Here is a 9,168-nt window from a genome sequence, read left to right on the forward strand (position 1 = left end):
AGCCAGCTGCACCACTGGAGAAAGATGGGCAGTCTCCCCCTCGCTGGTTAAAGCCTCTAAAAACCCACTTGTGGGTTACCTATGACTGGGTTCCAATTTGATGCCTGTGAGCTGAACTTTGTTTGATTTCTTATATGGCTTACATGGTTCCACTTTTGACCAGCAGGAATTCTTTAAAACGGATTCTGGTTTCATGTTTACCCATTATCATTATCCTCTGAGAATTTCCTTACTTCCTTGCACAAAATATTCCAAGATTATGATATACTTACATTGTTCCAGTCTTACAACTGACCATTTCTCCAAGAATTCCTCTTATCTTTTATTGCAAAATGGTGGCATACCAGGGAGAAAAAATATCACTAGCAAAGGGAATTTTCAAGTAATTTTGCCCATATTTCCTAAGCTCTATATAAAATAAGTGTCCCTTAGGAGGGTCCAGTCATAAGGATTTTATAATTCAGGTTTGAGGTTCAAATTTATATACCCTGTGTGATCTGAGAACTCTCGAGCCTATATATTCATCTAGATATTAACATTAAAAAGTCCCTTGATGTGAAATATCTTGAGTAACTGACAGAGAAACTATAATACTTCTTTGGAGAGAGAAAACATCAACCCAGGCTTCATACTATTCCCACAGATAAATCTTCACTAAATATGAGCTCACATTCTAGAATTATGTACCACTTGAGGAAACAGCCCATTGCAAGCTAGAGTTAGCAAGAGTGGCAAACAGTAGGCTTTTATTGCACCTTACTTACCCCCAATAAAGCATTCCATTCAATAGAATTATCAGAGAGACTAGGAAATTTATTTAGAGACATCAAAGACATAAGCCAGCATCAAAAGCATAGGAGAAGAAAAGGGCTCTGTGCTATCAGAAAAGGATTTGAAAAAGAACTAAGGAGAACTTAAGAAAGGAAAATGATTGAAAAATAAGCTCACAGAAAAGTAAAGAGATTAGCAACGTGAAAGAAAAATTTAAAGCTATGTATAGAAGAAAGGCTAATATTAACAATAATTATTATAAAGGAAGAGAATAAAAGATGATGTTGTTGTTATACCTGTGATCATTGCGGCCCTTTTTACAGTATCTCTGAACCCTGTTCTGTCCTGAGCCAGTCTCACTAATTCTGACACACCAACATCCATTGCCCAAGGCACTGTATCAATCTGTCTCATCTGGGGTCTTCCTCTCCTGTATTGTCTTTCTACTCTTCCAAGTATGATATCCTTCTCCAAGGACCTGTCTTTCCTGACCACATACCCAAAGTATGAGAAATGGAGCTTCAAAATCTCAGCCTCCAAGGAGAAACTTGGTTTCACCCTCCTCTTGGTAGTCCATGGTATATTCAAGACTCTTCTCCAGCCCAATTTGAAGCATCGCTTCTTCTGTCATCTTTAGTCACTGTCCAGCTCTCTGATGCATAGCAAGTAATTGTGAAGATCATGGCCTGGATTAGGTGCACCTTAGTCTCTAGACTGACACTGTTGCCTTTCAGCACTCTGGAGAGGTCCCTGAAAGCAGATATCCCCAATGCAATTAGTCTTTTGATTTCCTAACTGCTGGTGCCAAGAATGTTGATTGTGCAGTGGAGCAAGCTGTAATTGCTAACAACTTCAATCTCTTCTCCATCTATTATGGTGCTGCCAATTGGCACAGTGGTGAGAATCTTTGTCTTCTTGATGTTGAGCCTCAATCCATATTGAAGACTACAGTCCTTGACCTTCTACAACAAACACTTCATGTCTTCTTCAGTTTCAGCAAGCCAGGTTACGTCATCTGCATAACGTAGGTGGTTGATGAGTCTACCTCAAAAAACATGAGTGATGTTACAGAACTAATTTATAGCTGACAATTTACCAAGTTCTTGGAGGAAGTAAATCTCACAGGAGGAGATTGCTCATCTTTCTCCTGTGGAGTAGCTGGTGGATTTGAACCAAATGCCTTTGGGTTGACAGTGTAACTCCTTACCACTAAGCCATCAGAACTCTTACATATAGTAAGTAAAGCTAGCAAACACCAAAAACAAAGAGATTTTTAAAAACAATCAGATTAAAGAGATTTTGGCTGATTATAGTCCATTGTCATAGAATATGAAAAGTCATTTGAAAATGACATACTCAGAAAATGGGGGTACATATTTATAGTTTTGTTCTGCAAACTTTAAAGTTATGCACTCCCTCTAATATTTTACAAAATTTGTAACACAACAAGGTACATGTTAGAATTCTCATTTAAGATTACCTGAGTCACTCATTCTCATTTATTCATTTCTGTGGGGTCCAGATCAGCCTGTCATACCCTAGTTACTGTGTCAATCTATCTCCTCTAGGATCTTCCTCTCTTGTGCCGTCCCTCCATCCTTGGAAGCATGATGTCCTTCTCCAAGGACTGGTTCCTTCTGACAACATTGCCAAATTATATCAGATACAGTTTAAAATGTTTGTATCTAAGGAGCAACTTGGTTTCACTCTCTCCAGGTCAGACTTGTTTATTATTCTCTTGGCAGTTCATGGTGTGCTCAATACTCTTCTCCAGCACTACAACTCAAAGACATAAATTCTTCTTCTGTCATCCTTAGTCATTGTCCTGCTCTCTGATGTATAGCAAGCTATTGTGAAGACCGTACTAAAAAAATTCTATTTTGTATAATAGCAACATGTATATGGGGTTAATGAATGCTGAAATCTGAGATAAGAGGAACTCCAGATGCGATGATTAAGGTGATATGCCAGTTTTGCTGGCCCACAATCCTCAGAAGTCTGGCAGTTATATAATGATGTAATTTGGTAGCTATAAAATGAGGAAGTTCATTTTGCAATCTGGTTTGCTGATCCTCTGTTTTCACTTAACACCAATTTTTGCACAAAGGCATGGTCTTGGAACATAATAAAGCTGGTAACTATTTTTGAAGGAAAGTATAGATGTCGTTAGTAACTTTTAAGTTTTTATGATATTTGCTAGATTATTCTTAAGTATGGAAAAAGAAAAAGATCTATGATCTATAAATGAAGAGTATGTATTTTTGGACAGTTGGTGACATTATATTAAATAGTATCTTATAATAAAAGTAAATGTAACTAAATACTGATGGAATGGGTACTTTATATGGAATTAAAAATAAGCTTTTGAATTCTGGATTAAGTTTATAGCGAACCTGTCATTTAAAATGCATTTGCTGTATAATTTATAGGTAAAATTATGATATGCCATTGATGTAGTTAATTTTGCAAATACAGACCTTTAAATTATAACTGTGTTTGGCTAGATTAATACATCCACCGAAAACTTCTAGAAATTCAGACTGGATTTAGAAAATGATCTGGAATGAGAAATATCTCTGCTGATGGAAAACGTCTCAAAACAGAGAACACTAGAAAGATGTGTACTAGCGTTTTATTGACAATACAAAAGCACTTTTCAATATTCAGTCTGTGTGAAGAGCAAATAATCTGGGGAGCTGGATGATACGAAGAACTCAGAATTAGGATTAGAGGAAGAGTCTTCAACAAGTAGTGATACATAACCTTGCTTACAGAAAACTAAGAAGGCTTAAAGTACTTACTGATAATACTCAAGGAGAATATCCTTCAATATGGGTTATAACAGAATAGAAAGAAAACAAAATCTTAACAAGTAGACCAGTAAACAACATTATGGTAAATGGAGAAAACGTTGAATGTTGTCAAGGATTGATTTTACATGGATCCACAATCAACAGTCATGAAAGTAGAATCATGAAATTAAGCAGTGTGGGACACTAAGTCCAAGCCAGAGACCTTCCTATAGTGCTAAAGACCAACGATGCCACTTTAAACACTGAAGTGTGTGTAACCCAAGTTTTATATGCATGTGAAAGGTGGACATCAATCAGGAAAACCAAAGAAGAATTGATACTTACTAATTGTATGGTTATCAAAGAATATTGATTATGTTATTGACTTGCCAAAAGTCTACCTTGGAGGAAGTGTAGCCAGATTCCTTAGAAGGAAGGGCAGTGAGACTTCCTCACATATACTCTGGTCATCATAGCAGGAGAGGCCAGTCCCTGGAGAAAGACGTCATGCTCAGTGAAGTAGGTCCGAGATAGGAAGACTCCCAGGAAGATAGATGGCACAGTCACTTCATAATTGGTTTAAGCAGAGATTGTGAAGATGGTACAGAAATGGGTAGGGTGGTGTTCTGTTCAACAAAGGGTTTCCGTGAGTCAGAATTTAACTTGATGGCACCTAACCACAACAAGAACAAAAATAAGTTTATTACCATGCATTACCTTCAGAAGATTGAAACCCAATGATATAAAGCAGAGAGAAGTCAGTGTAGGTATGTTTGCCAAGGCACATTTCCCAGAGGAATGGGAAAGGGATTAAGATTTAGAAGGTAGCATATTACCATCAGGGTCAGAATGACTGAAAAGAAATCTGTTTTCTGGAGTAATGAGGGGAAAATCAATCAATCAATCGTCAAATGTATAGTGCTCAAATACATATACCATGTGCTCAAGTGTTTCTTGTGATATTGAACCATATATACTGGCATTGGAGTGTTTGAATAATCATTCATAGAGTTTATTCCATGGGTTTTTATTTGTTAGTGAGTATTAGAATACAAGGTAACCAAAATCCTTGCTCTCTTGAAACTAGCTTTATAGGTAAGGAGATGAGCTTAAAAACAAGTGACAGTTTTAGTCAGCTCATGCCAGAGAGCCTTATGATTGGTACAGATGGTAAGAGGCGATTGAGCAAAAAAGGCAGATTTTTGCCAACTGGAAAGCCTAGGAGATTGTAACCTCAGTCCCTGCCAATCTCATTCTGGATCCAGGTTCTTTACCAGCCAAATCTTTTGTATACCCTGTTATCCAGGATTGGAATACTCTTGGGAATTCTACTTCCCTCTTACCTTTAAGAGTGTGTTTACATGATTCCTCTTTCAAGAGTTCTCTGACCATTGATTTAAGAAGCAATCTGAGAAAAATATCTAAGGTGGTTCTGTTTTGATAGCAACTATTGTCATTCATATTTGCATATGCATTTATTTTCCCTCATTCTGGGTTTTTCCTCCTACCTTCAGCTTGGGTGTGAGATTAAAAAATACATAAAATGGTTGTGTTTTTTTTTCCCTCACGCCTCTGACCTAGGAACACCTAGCACATGGTACCAGGTCTGGCATAAAAGCAATGGTTATCTACTGAAGAGAGCAAGGTAATAAATAGAAGAGGTTTTCAAGACGAGGGAGGATCTAGATAAATGATAAAAGAGAGGAAGAAAAGTCTGTGAAGGGGAAAACTGTGGCATCACCCAAAACGTGGAAGTGGCATTAAGTTGTAGCTGTTGTTATACAGCCTTGAGTCAACTACGACTCATGAACAACTATTGGAAGCTTGTCCTATGACGCAGCGTCCTCACAGTCTCCGACACGCTTGAGCCCATTGCTGGTCCACCACCACACAGCCCGCCATCGCTGTCTCAGTCCACTTTGTTGAGGTTCTTTATCTCTTTCTCTGACCCTCTACTTTCCCAAGTATGATTTGTTTTCCCCGTGGACTGACCCTGCTGACAACATGACCAAAGTATATGAGACTGAGTTTCACCATTCTTACCTATAAGGAGCGAACTGGTTACACTTCCCCCAAGACAGGCTTGGATTGTTCTTTATGCAGCACGGGTTATGCAGTGTTCTGTTAAATCTACGAAAGGAGAACCTATATAAGCCAGTAAGCTGTCGGAGAAGGAAACTAGATATTTTCTACTAAATAGGAGTGATAGAGAAGTGATGATTGTATCTTCTTAAAGGCGAGGAAGTTAGAAGCTCTGGAAAACGGTTAGAAGGCCTGAAAAACAAAGCAGAGAGCTGGCTTCCACTGCATTTGGAAGCTGGATAAGACCAATTTACCATTGAGTGGAAAACTTGGAAAATGTGACGTCTGGACAGGACATTATACAGGATGTTCAAGCCAGGTTGTGGGAGGCTTTGACTCTCAGCTGAAGCTCATCACAAGGCAGTTTGGGTGTTATCCTGAATATGGCCAACAGGGAGTCGTTAAACTCTGATGGAACGAAATGATAAATTAGAAAGTTTATTTTAATACATACTTTGGCACCAACTTACTGGGAACCTTACCATTGTCTCACTCTCTCTCTTTATTTTGTTTGTTTCTTGGTTAAGAGTTCTTGGAAGAAATTTCTGTCCAGATAATGCTGAGAAAAATCCTTGGTTGAGTGTATACAGTAGTGAGGAAAATGCATGGGTGCTTATAGGTAAAACTCTAATTTCAGGGAATAATCAAATACTTGTGAAGAGTGAGGAGGCTTTGGTCCTAGTCTTTTTCCTTTGAGTCTATCTTGGTTTGAGATGCTCTGCAAGAGAACTGAGTTCTATAGACTCTGGTGGCCTAATGGTAAGGAGTTGACCTGCCATCCTAAAGGCACAAGGTTTGAATCCACCAGATATTCACAGTAGAAAGCCAGACAATCTATTCCCCTGTCATTTACTGTGCCTGAAAACTCATGGGAGGGTCAGCTATGAATTGGTTCTGTCTCGACAATACATAACAACAACCACAAGATTTAGACTAACAAACTCTATTTTTACAAACTGAGACTCTGTCATTTACATAAGATGTTATGTAAGTTTGAATATTTTCCATATCTAAACTTTTAAAACTGTATAATGAAGATTCATAATTCTTCTTCTTCTTCTTCTTCTTCTTCTTCTTAGTGATGGTGTGAGATGATGTATGGTTAGCATTAACACTTATAAATACAATAAATTTTACACATATTATTGATCTCACCTCTAAACCATTCCAATCTGTTGCTGTCTCATTGATTCCAATTCATTGAAGCTCCATGAATCACAGAGTAAGCTTTTCCATGGTGTTTTCTTGGTTGTAATATTCACTGGAGCAGATTGTCTATCTTTTCCTTTGTGGGACTGTAGAGTGAATTCAAATTGCAAATTTTGTTTTTGCTGTTAATGTGTCATTGAATTGACCCCAAATTCATAGTAATTCTATGAAAATTTTTAGGGTTAATACCTGAGTTTAAACAATTTGCACCACTCAAGGATCTTTGATCTCTCCTTTAAGATAGTTAAATAAATTTTTAAAAAGTTCGTTAAATAAGAATTAGGAATGTTCTTTATTTAATACTCATAAGCCAAAGTATAAAACTTACTACATAATTTTATCTATAATTAGGATAGTGCTATAAATACTGTTGAGACATTTAGTTAGATATTTTTCCTTTGACTTGCCTAGCTCTGGACCTGTCAAAAGTCTCAAATATTTTTCTAAGACTAGAATACTTGATTACCAAAATGTCTGAGTAACAGGTAGCAGCGGGAATTTTATGTTTTTTACATATAAACTTGTAGTCTCAAACTTAGCATTTTCCAAGGCTTCATTTGGTTAATAATATAAAAAGAAGTTCAAGTCATTGTTAGCTGCCGTCTAGTTGAGTGACCCTATGAACAAGAGATTTCAATCCTCTCCTATCATGTCCGTCTTTATCATCTCTGACACACCTGAGCCCATTGCGGCAGTCGTTGTATCAACTCATCTCCTAGAGGGTCTTCCTATGTTTCAGTGACCCTCCCTCCATCTCTCCAAGGGTGATGTGCCTTTCCAAGTTGGAAATGGATAATAATATACAGGTGACTTACCAATAATATTTTGCATTTTCCTTTTAAGATATTGAATCGTGGATGTCCATTTTAAATTGAGAGAATCTACCTTCTGAAGTTAGGAACTTCTGGTGGGTAAGCAGTTGCACTCTCTACCCAAGGGTGGGTGGTAAATTCTCCAGTGACTCTGCTGGAGAAAGAGGAGAGTACCCACTGGAAAGTCAGTCATAAGTCCGTTCTGACTCAATGGGAATGAGCTCAGGCCTAGAGTAAAGGAGCATGAGGTGTGAATGCAAACTTTGCATACACATTCGGGCCTTAGATTCCTCACTTGAAGGGGTTAGATTATATCCTCTTACTTTTTTGAATACTTCTACTTTTTAAGATACTGTCTTCCTGTAACATTCTAAAATTTTTTGTGAGAAATTATCTTCCTAAATTCCTTGACAAGTGATGAGGGGGAAAAAAAGTCTCCTTTGTAGTGTGCGAGGTTAAACCCGATGACCTCTATGGTCCTTTCAAATTCCAAATTCTGTGATTAAATGGCTATTGTCGATTCCCCCCGATAATAGCTACTTAAAGACATTGACATCATCCACTTATCCATGTTAGTAAAACTGTTCATTTCAAAGCTTATAAATATTTCAGAAAATGCACCCGGATTCTATCTCTCCGTTGTAGCTTAGATCATCCTTAGGTAATAAAGTCCTCTTGACCTCTGTGCAAAGGAAGTTATCCAGGAGACCGCAAACACTGTCCTTCAAACACTGGCTGCACAATCTTCTTCCAGTCTTCATTGACCCGGTGTCCTTGGACAGATTTACTTTCTTGTCTTCATCTGTTTTTAAGAACTTGTGAGTACTTAGACTTGAATATTCCCAGAACTTGTGAATATTTTACTAAAAAATATGATAGTATAAAATATGAACTGTTGTTTACCTGTTAAATAAGATAAAAAATTACCTGGGCCAAACTCAATGACTAGAATGTGAACTTGAAGATTTTCCTTACATGGATGGCAGCAAAGGACCAGACTTGCTTCCCCAAACACATGTGAGTTGGAACAAGTGGAGTAATTTCTAAGTTTCAGAGCAGCACTTATTAATTGTTGTTGTGTACTATCGAGTCAGAACTGGCCAATAGCTGACCCTCCAGCCGGTTTTCAGACACAGTTAATCACACAGGACGACATTGTTGTTGTTATATGCCATCGAGTGGCTTGTGACTCATAGCGACCCTATGTAAAACAGCCCTAAACTCTGCTCTGTCCTGTGCCAAATGCACTGTCTCCGAAACACCCATCCTGATTGCCCCAGTCACTGAATCAGTCTACCTCATAGAGGGTCTTCCCCTCCTGCGCTGCCCCTCCACCCGCCCAAGCATGATGTCCTCCTCTAAGGATCAGTCTCTCCTTACAACATGTCCAAAGTATGTTAGCCTCAGACTCCTTGCCTCCAAGGAGCCACCTGATTTAACCCTTTCCAGGATTAATCTGTCTGTTTTCCTAGCAGTCCATGGTACTCTCAATACTCTTCTCC

This window comes from Elephantulus edwardii, unplaced genomic scaffold (genome assembly GCF_000299155.1).
Source record: "Elephantulus edwardii isolate Elephantulus edwardi_28Jun2011 unplaced genomic scaffold, EleEdw1.0 scaffold00103, whole genome shotgun sequence".
Classification (NCBI taxonomy): Eukaryota; Metazoa; Chordata; class Mammalia; order Macroscelidea; family Macroscelididae; genus Elephantulus; species Elephantulus edwardii.